This window comes from Bufo gargarizans, chromosome 4 (genome assembly GCF_014858855.1).
Source record: "Bufo gargarizans isolate SCDJY-AF-19 chromosome 4, ASM1485885v1, whole genome shotgun sequence".
Lineage (NCBI taxonomy): Eukaryota > Metazoa > Chordata > Amphibia > Anura > Bufonidae > Bufo > Bufo gargarizans.
The window spans coordinates 404,101,985-404,114,606 of record NC_058083.1 but is presented as its reverse complement, the minus strand read 5'-3'; positions in this window follow the sequence as shown (position 1 = coordinate 404,114,606).

Genomic DNA, 12,622 nt, shown 5'->3' with positions numbered 1-12,622 from the left:
AGAGGGCAATAGATGTAGCAGAGAGGAGTTTGCCTGCCACAGTTAATGTCAAAGCCTGCTGGAACAAAGACAAAGCCTGTAAAACTGTTTGGAGGAACGTTTATTGAAAGTAAAGCTGTTATCAACTTCATCACCACGTCTGGACTCAATTTATTTCATCCTCCCCTTCATCAGCTACCCCTTTTTCTGCATCAGAGCTAACACCTGGGGTTCCAGCGTATGTAGGAGTACTGTGACACGTGCACAATATCTTAAAGGGACATTTAGGCCACCCTACACCACTCTGGAATTCCTACACCTGGGTACCACCTACTACAGTATCACTAAAAGGGGCCCTGTGCCCTTGTTGCTTCACTGCAACTGGTGTCATAACAAAACAAGTAACTTTTACCCTTTTAAAGGGCCCTGGGGGGAGGCGCCTGCTGCAAAAGCGTTTTTGCTGATCCATGACGGATACAGCAAAAACGCTGGTGTGAAAGTAGCCTTAGGTGATGTGGTATTCCAACAAGATGATGTCTGCACACCCACTGCCTGCTCTACATAACATGCTTTTCAGGGTATGCAGTAGTTTCCCTGACCAGCTCGATCACCAGATCTCTCCCCTATCGAGAATATCTGGGACTGGTTGGAATGACAGATCTCCTAGGCCCAGCAATCAACAACCCAACAACAACCTTGGCCGAACTGTGAAGTTGAAAGATCTTGGAATGACATTCCACACAAAGAGATCCAGCATCTGTATGACCATTATCAGAATGGTCACAGCAAGGGGGTATGCCACCCAGTATAATTGTGACCCTGCCTCACCATATAGCCTACTGCAGAACCCCAAAAAAGGGTTCACCACCTTGGATGTCTGCTCATTGACCAAGCACCACCAGCAGTGCACTGTATATAATTGTACATAAAAACAGCATATATATGAAACATATTCCATATACTGTCCATGCAATAACACAATTAAGTACCCAAGCACAAATGTCACACAGTACCCAATAATACAACCATATAGTGCCCACATAGCATTAACAAACATTAACCAATTAAAACGACTATTTATTATTCTATTAAAGCTGTCATTTGGTATCCACATATTACAGCTATACAATGCTTAAAAGTGAAGGGGTTGATAGTAAAGTCCCTTGTGGTGTAGGGCAGACCACACTGAGGTACCCTATTTGGGCCCTATAAGTTCCCTTTATTGCAGACAAAACTACATTCAAGCTTTGCTTTTAATGTCTCTTTAATGTATGATATAAATAAGTCTTCATATATTTTTCTTTAAAATATAAATTTTATTTAAATGAGTTGTCTGGGACCATAGTGAAATTTCAAAGTCCACTAAAGCTGTCCCACATAAAGTCTAAAATTGTAGGATATACTCACCCTTAGGGTATGTTCAAACACATTTCTCCTTCTGGGTAAAATATAGTAATGCGTAGCAGCCATTCAGAGTGTACCTATATACCCTGCAGATCATTGTTAATTATCTTCCAATATGTTCCCTCAAACATTATAAAAGCAATTGCATCTTTAATGAGACATTCACTGTTCCTTTTCTTATGTATTCAGCGAAGACCACCATGCAATTTCTTCCAGCCATAAAATTTCTTGCTGCCCAGATGTCTTTATCTCCTTGCTTTTCCATCACCCCCAACTATTACCAATCCGTGACACAAACTCTACTATCTACTATTACCCTTAATGCCTGTTGAGGACCTACTATTTTTGTGCAAAATGTCCTCAAATACTGTACTTCAGAAATAAATTATGGCAGGGATCAGTAACCTTCTCTTCTATGGGATTTCCAAAGTGGGCTTTGGTACTAGCTAGTACTTCAGTACTAAAGCCCACTTTGGATTCCTATTTTAAACACCCAGATTTGCCTACAGTAGTATTTCACTAAAGTCTTGCAAAACTTTGGGTGAGACAAAGTTTGGCTTCACGGAGCCAATACATTTTAATGCTTTACAGAAACAGCATTAACATCGAAGTTTTTGAACGAATGAACTTTGTATCTATGATCCGAAGGACAGTTCGCTCAAGTCTAGTATTGTCTCCAAAAATAATAAGGCCAAGCAGATAGTGCCATAGACTGTAACAGTGCCCTAGATTGTGCTTTAGACAGTCATACTGCCTGAATAGTGCCTCGTGTGGTAATACTGCCTAAATGGTCCTCCACAAAAGTGCTCTCCTTTGTTCTACACAGAGTAATATTCTGAGTTCAGAGTTATGCTGTACAGCGGGAAGGCTCGCTACCCGTCCATAAACTTACATTAGCCTGATGGAGTTCAAAGGAGGTTCCTTGGCTGGTGTACAGAAGTAGCAGCTGTCATCAGTAGAAATGATGTGAGCAACATGCCACGGTGTGCTATGTGTGCTATGCTGGTTGCTGGAAAATACTACATATTTCTCATAGTAAGTCTACTAGAATGCACTGCGCAAATAGCATAGTGAGCTGTGATGCATCACTTACAGGAACCTGGCACCACAAAATGCAGTCCAATCTATATCAAAATGATAAATGACAAGTTTTACCGATCTTTTCCCATAAAACTATACTGTATATCAATCTGCTCACCTTGCTGCTTGCATTGCATTTTGTGGTGACAGGTCCTCTTTAAATAGATTATCATGTTGTTTGTATAGATGGTGGTTGATACATCTGTACATCACTATACTGCAGAAAACAGTATTAAATAGTGTAATAGACTATGCTGTTCTATACAGCAGCATCCTGTGCCTTAAATAAATACAAATAAAATGTTGTCCAGCACTTCACAACATCCTCAAGTTTCCATAAAAGATGATTAGAGAAGTTCCTTGAAATGCGTAAGAGTCTTTGAGGCTTTTATGAGAACAAACAAGTCTAGGACAACAGATTATGTGTGACCTACAGCAGTGTTCCTCAATCCAGTCCTCAGGGCCCACCTGCCGGTCATGATTTGAGAATATCCCACAGAATGAATATGTGGTAAGTCCTGAGGCACTGACACTAATTATATCACCTGCTCAATACTAAAGAAAATCCTGAAAACATGACCGACAGGTGGGCCCTGAGGACTGGAGTTCAGGAACACTGACCTACAGGATACCCTGGTGAGCTTTTTTACAGTTATGATTGACTGATAAATACAGAGTCCAGACCCCAAGATAAAATGGACTCCTGAATGAGAGTCCAGAATAAAAGCAGATCCAAGACCATAAAATAAATGCAAACCCTCCAAATTGACCAAATCCTCTAAATACAAACCCAGACCTGTGGGAAGCAGAAGGTACTTAGGGTCAGTTCTGATCACGTTTTTTATGCCTCTGTTTGATGTATACGTTACAAAAAAGATACAAAAACGCAGCACAACACGTTCTTGTATCCTTACACAATTGTTTTCAACTGCATCTGTTTCCAAAGAATGCAAATACAGCTGAGAATGTCGATGTTGTCAGGGGGACCCAGAGAAAATGCACCATTTGCCTTATGGTAAAACTGGCCCTGCTATCATGAAATGCTATTTACCTTCTGTGTAGTGCATCACCTAGGTAAAGATACATAGCCCAGCTGGCTATCGGGGGCCCAAACTGACACGATAATGGGCCCCAAGGTCTATAGTGATTTTGTCAATGTAGTGCATTACAGTTTAAGGGTCCAATCACACATCAGCAAAATGGGTCCGCATCCGTTCCGCAATTTTGCGTAACAGATGCGGACCCATTTATTTTCAATGGGGCCGGAATGTGCTGTCCGCATTAGCGGATTCGCACTTCCGTTCCGCAAAAAAATAGCAATTGCGGACAAGAAAACCCATTTTCTATGAGGTGCCAGCGATGTACGGTCCACAAAACACATATGGACGTGTGAATGGACCCTTAACATAAATCATAGAATTATTGACTAGTTTTATATACAATAGGACATTTATTGATTCCCCCTGTGCCGTTGGAGGATGCGTCAAATTTATGCAAAAAAGCATGTGTCTGTATGACTTTCTGATGTGTAAATAGCATAGTAAATGATCCCCCTTAGCGATTAGTTTTAAGCATACTTTTTTATTTTTAAAAAAATACACACTTGTCGAGTATATTGTAAATGCACCAACACACATAGCAGAGAACTGGTATGGAAATAATTGCACAAATGGCCCGTACTATTACACTCCCATTATTCTGTCTGTAATTCCTATGTTACGCCTCTAGGTGGCAGAGTTTAGCTGCTTATGATTTGTAATTGCTCTAATAGCAGAGGTTTACCACACAGTCCTTAAGAATTTATGGTAAAAAAAAAAGAATAATCCCTTTACTATAAAGTTAAAAGTCAGTGTATATGAATAATTACTCTGGCTTTTATTAAACCGGCAAGCTTTTGTGTGAAATTCTAGGGTTCGTATTGATAATTCATAGCTATGACTGCATAAACAATTTATACTGCTGCTTTGGGTATAGCATGCAATCCACCAGGAGGAACAGAAATTAATATAATCGCTGTATAGTGTCATGGTCAGAATTTGTGCAATTGGCATACAGGAGTATTGATATTGCATGATAGTCGTGTTTTGTTACCTTTTGCTATTTCACAGCAGCTGGCCTAAAAACCTGACCTATGTTTTGGGGGTCATTTATAAAACATAAAAATGCCTAAATTAGGTGTATTTCTAGCACAGATTTCCTTTGCACCACAATCTGCGACTTCCCCCCGCTCACACCAGGTCTAAAAAAGTGGGCGTGGGTGGGGAACATTTTCTACACCTGTTTTAGGCACACAAAATGGTCTAAATGTAAGACTGCTAGGAAGCTGTCTTACATTTAGAAGCAGCGGTGGATCCGCTGAAGTTATGTAAAAGCTGGCGCCTCTTCATAACTGCGAAAGATCTAACGCCAGCGCAGGGGGCTTATTAAGACCGGCGTCTAAAACACTGGGTTTAATAAATGTGCACCTTAATAGTAGTAGGGATGAAAATAAAAAGGTCTCAATACATTGCATTTCCTGATGAGAAGTGACGTTCGTTAAGTCATAGGAAAGAGAGCTAAAGCAAACTAAGAGGTAGAAACATTGGCACCTCCTTAGCACCTCTAACCTCAGCATTATAGCGATATATACGCACTGCACTGTTGTAGTTATTTCTGGTGAAAGCGTATAGGGGAGTATTTTTAGTACAACAATAAAAATATATACGCACTGCACTGTTTTAGTTATTTCTTGTGAAAGCGTATAGGGGAGTATTTCAGTAAAAAAAAAGAAAAATATATGCACACTGCACTGTTGCAGTTATTTCTGGTGAAAGAGTATAGGGGCGTATTTCAGTAAAACAAGAAAAAATATATACGCACTGCATTGTTGCAGTTATTTCTTGTGAAAGCGTATAGGGGCATATTTCAGTAAAAAAAGAAAAATATATGCACACTGCACTGTTGCAGTTATTTCTAGTGAAAGTGTATAGGGGCGTATTTCAGTACAACAAGACAAATATATACCCACTGCACTGTTGCAGTTATTTCTTGTGAAAGCATATAGTGGCGTATTTCAGTAAAAAAAGAAAAATATATACGCATTGCATTGTTGCAGTTATTTCTGGTGAAAGCGTATAGGGGCGTATTTCAGTAAAAAAAGAAAAATATATACGCATGCACTGTTGCAGTTATTTCTGGTGAAAGCGTATAGAAGCGTATATCAGTAAAGCAAGGAAAATATATACGCTCTGCACTGTTGCAGTTATTTCTGGTAAAAGCGTATAATGGCATATTTCAGTTAAAAAAGGAAAATATATATATAAGCACTGCACTGTTGCAGTTATTTTTTGTGAAAGCATATAGAGTGTATTTCAGTAAAAAAAGATAAATATATACTCACTGCACTGTTGTAGTTATTTCTGTTGAAAGCGTATAGGGGCATATTTCAGTAAAAAAAGAAAAATATATGCACACTGCACTGTTGCAGTTATTTCTAGTGAAAGTGTATAGGGGCGTATTTCAGTACAACAAGACAAATATATACCCACTGCACTGTTGCAGTTATTTCTTGTGAAAGCATATAGTGGCGTATTTCAGTAAAAAAAGAAAAATATATACGCATTGCATTGTTGCAGTTATTTCTGGTGAAAGCGTATAGGGGCGTATTTCAGTAAAAAAAGAAAAATATATATGCATGCACTGTTGCAGTTATTTCTGGTGAAAGCGTATAGAAGCGTATATCAGTAAAGCAAGGAAAATATATACGCTCTGCACTGTTGCAGTTATTTCTGGTAAAAGCGTATAATGGCATATTTCAGTTAAAAAAGGAAAATATATATATAAGCACTGCACTGTTGCAGTTATTTTTTGTGAAAGCATATAGAGCGTATTTCAGTAAAAAAAGATAAATATATACGCACTGCATTGTTGCAGTTATTTCTGGTGAAAGCATATAGGGGCGTATTTCAGTAAAAAAATATATGTATGCATGCACTGTTGCAGTTATTTCTGGTGAAAGCCTATAGGGGCGTATTTTCAGTGAAAAAAAGGAAAATATATACGCACTGCACTGTTGTAGTTATTTCTGGTGAAAGCGTATAGGGGCGTATTTTAGTAAAAAAATAAAAATATATACACACTTCACTGTTGCAGTTATTTCTGATGAATGCGTATAGGGGCGTATTTCAGTAAAAAAGAAAAATATATACTCACTGCACTGTTGTAGTTATTTCTGGTGAAAGCGTATAGTGGCGTATTTCAGTAAAAAAAGAAAAATATATACGCATTGCATTGTTGCAGTTATTTCTGGTGAAAGCGTATAGGGGCGTATTTCAGTAAAAAAAGAAAAATATATATGCATGCACTGTTGCAGTTATTTCTGGTGAAAGCGTATAGAAGCGTATATCAGTAAAGCAAGGAAAATATATACGCTCTGCACTGTTGCAGTTATTTCTGGTAAAAGCGTATAATGGCATATTTCAGTTAAAAAAGGAAAATATATATATAAGCACTGCACTGTTGCAGTTATTTTTTGTGAAAGCATATAGAGCGTATTTCAGTAAAAAAAGATAAATATATACGCACTGCATTGTTGCAGTTATTTCTGGTGAAAGCATATAGGGGCGTATTTCAGTAAAAAAATATATGTATGCATGCACTGTTGCAGTTATTTCTGGTGAAAGCCTATAGGGGCGTATTTTCAGTGAAAAAAAGGAAAATATATACGCACTGCACTGTTGTAGTTATTTCTGGTGAAAGCGTATAGGGGCGTATTTTAGTAAAAAAATAAAAATATATACACACTTCACTGTTGCAGTTATTTCTGATGAATGCGTATAGGGGCGTATTTCAGTAAAAAAGAAAAATATATACTCACTGCACTGTTGTAGTTATTTCTGGTGAAAGCGTATAGTGGCGTATTTCAGTAAAAAAAGAAAAATATATACGCATTGCATTGTTGCAGTTATTTCTGGTGAAAGCGTATAGGGGCGTATTTCAGTAAAAAAAGAAAAATATATATGCATGCACTGTTGCAGTTATTTCTGGTGAAAGCGTATAGAAGCGTATATCAGTAAAGCAAGGAAAATATATACGCTCTGCACTGTTGCAGTTATTTCTGGTAAAAGCGTATAATGGCATATTTCAGTTAAAAAAGGAAAATATATATATAAGCACTGCACTGTTGCAGTTATTTTTTGTGAAAGCATATAGAGCGTATTTCAGTAAAAAAAGATAAATATATACGCACTGCATTGTTGCAGTTATTTCTGGTGAAAGCATATAGGGGCGTATTTCAGTAAAAAAATATATGTATGCATGCACTGTTGCAGTTATTTCTGGTGAAAGCCTATAGGGGCGTATTTTCAGTGAAAAAAAGGAAAATATATACGCACTGCACTGTTGTAGTTATTTCTGGTGAAAGCGTATAGGGGCGTATTTTAGTAAAAAAATAAAAATATATACACACTTCACTGTTGCAGTTATTTCTGATGAATGCGTATAGGGGCGTATTTCAGTAAAAAAGAAAAATATATACTCACTGCACTGTTGTAGTTATTTCTGGTGAAAGCGTATAGGGGTGTATTTCAGTAAAAAAAGAAAAATATATACGCACTGCACTGTTGCAGGTATTTCTGGTGAAAGCATATAGGGGTGTTTTTCATAAAAAAAAAGGAAAATATATACACACTGCACTGTTGCAGTAAATTCTGGTGAAAGCAAATAAGGGCGTATTTTAGTACTTCAAGAAATATATATATGCACTTCACTTTTTAAGTTTTTTTGTTTTTTTTATTTCTTTTTATTGAACAAAGATAGTAAGCTACCATAAGTATCAAGCATTGGCAATGTGTTATACATCGAGGTGAGATTCACATTAAAGCATCCACAACTTGCTAGTAAAGTTACACATCTTGGGTTGACAGTTATGCATCATGAAGGACATTATGGCTTATGAACAATTAGAGGGGACTGTAAGGAAGGGTGGAGAAGGGAAATGGGGAGTGAGGAATGGGGGGCTAGGGGAGGGGAGGTCAGGTGGGCCCCTAAGAGCAAAACACCTCAACCCCGTCTCTCCCGGCATCGCAAGTTAAGTATTTGGTTAATCCAAACAATGTCGATGCTATGTTTCAAGGTGAAAGTTTAGGATACCCAGAATTTATTCATGGTCGGAGATATGCAAACAAACCATCCCTCGTTAAGGCCAAAACTAGCACGAACTACGCCTCTCTATTATGGAGCTTTGACATTATCCACCTGTTCCATTGCTTCAAATATTTCTCATGTTCTCTATCGTCCCAATTTGCCAACTCCTCCAATCGGTACAATTGGTCAACTTTATCCCTCCATTGATCTATGGTAGGAGGTTCTTCCCTAAGCCAATTCAGAGGTATGAGCAGTCTTGCTGCCTGAATTAAATGAGTTGCAAGACTTCTCATCGAAGGCCTCCAGGTTGATGTGGGGAGCCACAGGAGTACTACCTCCGGAGTAAGGGTAATGGGTTGTATGACCAAACTATTTATTATTTGCAATATTTCCGACCAGAACGCAGCAATCTTCGGGCACGACCAGAAAATATGACTCAAGAAACCAGATTCTGTTTTGCATCTCCAGCACCTATCAGAACTCTGAAGTCCTCTTATAAATATCTGCTTAGGAGACTTGTACCACTGCGTTAGGACCTTAACCACTTCAGCCCCGCTAGCTAAAACCCCCTTCATGACCAGAGCACTTTTTACACTTCGGCACTACACTACTTTCACCGTTTATCGCTCGGTCATGCAACTTACCACCCAAATGAATTTTACCTCCTTTTCTTCTCACTAATAGAGCTTTCATTTGGTGGTATTTCATTGCTGCTGACATTTTTACTTTTTTTGTTATTAATCGAAATGTAACGTTTTTTTTGCAAAAAAATGACATTTTTCACTTTCAGCTGTAAAATTTTGCAAAAAAAACGACATCCATATATACATTTTTCGCTAAATTTATTGTTCTACATGTCTTTGATAAAAAAAAATGTTTGGGCAAAAAAAAAAAATGGTTTGGGTAAAAGTTATAGCGTTTACAAACTATGGTACAAAAATGTGAATTTCCGCTTTTTGAAGCAGCTCTGACTTTCTGAGCACCTGTCATGTTTCCTGAGGTTCTACAATGCCCAGACAGTAGAAAAACCCCACAAATGACCCCATTTCGGAAAGTAGACACCCTAAGGTATTCGCTGATGGGCATAGTGAGTTCATAGAACTTTTTATTTTTTGTCACAAGTTAGCGGAAAATGATGATTTTTATTTATTTATTTTAATTTTTTTTTTTTCTTACAAAGTCTCATATTCCACTAACTTGCGACAAAAAATAAAAACACATTCCCCAACTTCTCCTGAGTACGGCGATACCAGATGTGTGACACTTTTTTGCAGCCAAGGTGGGCAAAGGGGCACACATTCCAAAGTGCACCTTTCGGATTTCACAGGCCATTTTTTACAGATTTTGATTGCAAGGTACTTCTCACACATTTGGGCCCCTAAATTGCCAGGGCAGTATAACTACGCCACAAGTGACGCCATTTTGGAAAGAAGACACCCCAAGGTATTCCTTGAGGGGCACGGCGAGTTCCTCAAATTTTTTATTTTTTGTCACAAGTTAGCGGAAAATGATGATTTTTCTTTTTTTTTCTTTTTTCCTTACAAAGTCTCATATTCCACTAACTTGCGACAAAAAAGAAAAAATTCTAGGAACTCGCCATGCCCCTCACGGAATACCTTGGGGTGTCTTCTTTCCAAAATGGGGTCACTTGTGGCGTAGTTATACTGCCCTGGCAATTTAGGGGCCAAATGTGTCAGAAGAACTTTGCAATCAAAATGTGTAAAAAATGGCCGGCGAAATCCGATATTTTTCTCACCTAGCATGGGTATATGTAAAATGACACCCCAAAACACATTCCCCAACTTCTCCTGAGTACGGCGATACCACATGTGTGACACTTTTTTGCAGCCAAGGTGGGCAAAGGGGCACATATTCCAAAGTGCACCTTTCGGATTTCGCCGGCCATTTTTTACACATTTTGATTGCAAAGTTCTTCTGACACATTTGGCCCCTAAATTGACAGGGCAGTATAACTACGCCACAAGTGACCCCATTTTGGAAAGAAGATACCCCAAGGTATTCCGTGAGGGGCATGGCGAGTTCCTAGAATTTTTTATTTTTTGTCGCAAGTTAGTGGAATATGAGACTTTGTAAGGAAAAAAAGAAAAAAAAAGAAAAATCATCATTTTCCGCTAACTTGTGACAAAAAATAAAAAATTTGAGGAACTCGCCGTGCCCCTCAAGGAATACCTTGGGGTGTCTTCTTTCCAAAATGGCGTCACTTGTGGCGTAGATCAAAATCTGTAAAAAATGGCCTGTGAAATCCGAAAGGTGCACTTTGGAATGTGTGCCCCTTTGCCCACCTTGGCTGCAAAAAAGTGTCACACATCTGGTATCGCCGTACTCAGGAGAAGTTGGGGAATGTGTTTTGGGGTGTCATTTTACATATACCCATGCTGGGTGAGAGAAATATCTTGGCAAAAGATAACTTTTCCCATTTTTTTATACAAAGTTGGCATTTGACCAAGATACTTTTCTCACCCAGCATGGGTATATGTAAAATGACACCCCAAAACACATTCCCCAACTTCTCCTGAGTACGGCGATACCAGATGTGTGACACTTTTTTGCAGCCTAGATGCGCAAAGGTGCCCAAATTCCTTTTAGGAGGGCATTTTTAGACATTTGGATCCCAGACTTCGTCTCACACTTTCGGGCCCCTAAAAAGCCAGGGCAGTATAAATACCCCACATGTGACCCCACTTTGGAAAGAAGACACCCCAAGGTATTCAATGAGGGGCCTGGCGAGTTCATAGAAATTTTTATTTTTTGCATAAGTTAGCGGAAATTGATTTTTTTTTGTTTTTTTTCTCACAAAGTCTCACTTTCCGCTAACTTAGGACAAAAATGTCAATCTTTCATGGACTCAATATGCCCCTCACGGAATACCTTGGGGTGTCTTCTTTCCGAAATGGGGTCACATGTGGGGTATTTATACTGCCCTGGCTTTTTAGGGGCCCTAAAGCGTGAGAAGAAGTCTGGAATATAAATGTCTAAAAATGTTTACGCATTTGGATTCCGTGAGGGGTATGGTGAGTTCATGTGAGATTTTATTTTTTGACACAAGTTAGTGGAATATGAGACTTTGTAAGAAAAAACAAACAAAAAAATATATATATTTCCGCTAACTTGGGCCAAAAAAATGTCTGAATGGAGCCTTACGGGGGGGGGGGGGGGGGGGGGGTGATCAATGACAGGGGGGTGATCAATGACAGGGGGGTGATCACCCATATAGACTCCCTGATCACCCCCCTGTCATTGATCACCCCCCTGGTAAGGCTCCATTCAGACGTCCGTATGATTTTTACGGATCCACTGATACATGGATCGGATCCGCAAAACACATGCGGACGTCTGAATGGAGCCTTAAAGGGCGGTGATCAATGACAGGGGATGATCAGGGTGATCACCCCCCTGTCATTGATCACCCCCCCCCTGTAAGGCTCCATTCAGACGTCCGTATGATTTTTACGGATCCATGGATCCATGGATCGGATCCGCAAAACACATGCGGACGTCTGAATGGAGCCTTACAGGGGGGTAATCAATGACAGGGGGTGATCAGGGAGTGTATATGGGTGATCACCCCCCTGTAAAGCTCCATTCAGACGTCCGTATGATTTTTACGGATCCATGGATACATGGATTGGATCCGCAAAACACATGCGGACGTCTAAATGGAGCCTTACAGGGGGGTGATCAATGACAGGGGGGTGATCAGGGAGTGTATATGGGTGATCACCCGCCTGTCATTGATCACCCCCCTGTAAGGCTCCATTCAGACGTCCGCATGTGTTTTGCGGATCCGATCCATGTATCCGTGGATCCGTAAAAATCATACGGATGTCTGAACGGAGCCTGACAAGGGGGTGATCAATGACAGGGGGGTGATCAATGACAGGGGGGTGATCAGGGAGTTTATATGGGGTGATCATGGGTGATCAGGGGTTTATAAGGGGTTAATAAGTGACGGGGGGGTGTAGTGTAGTGTAGTGTGGTGTTTGGTGCGACTGTACTGAGCTACCTGAGTCCTCTG